General features: G+C 35.6%; 1 non-coding gene across 1 annotated transcript; it reads left to right on the forward strand.

The window, feature by feature from the left end:
* On the forward strand, positions 1–74 carry Trnas-gga. Its single transcript has one exon. It is a non-coding gene; the product is annotated as a tRNA-Ser (tRNA).
* Positions 75–320: the final 246 nt, after the last annotated feature.

A 320-nucleotide genomic window follows, 5' to 3' on the forward strand; every position in this document is an offset into this window, starting at 1 on the left:
AGCCTCGTGGTCTAGTGGTCAAGGCGTTTGCCCGGAAAGCAAAAGACCCGGGTTCGATTCCCGGCGGGGAACTTCGTTATTTTTTCTAAGTTTCTGGTTTTTTTCAATTTTTTTTTTTTTTTTTTTTTTTTTTTTTTATTGCTTTGAATTTTAGTTATTATTATTATATATAAATAATATATATAGATTAAAAAAAAACAGAAACTTAGAAAAAATAACGAAGTTCCCCCGCCGGGAATCGAACCCGGGTCTTTTGCTTTCCGGGCAAACGCCTTGACCACTAGACCACAGGGCTTCTTACTTTTTCTAAGTTTCATCAA

The sequence above is a fragment of the Aphidius gifuensis genome, linkage group LG3, assembly GCF_014905175.1.
Source record: "Aphidius gifuensis isolate YNYX2018 linkage group LG3, ASM1490517v1, whole genome shotgun sequence".
NCBI lineage: Eukaryota > Metazoa > Arthropoda > Insecta > Hymenoptera > Braconidae > Aphidius > Aphidius gifuensis.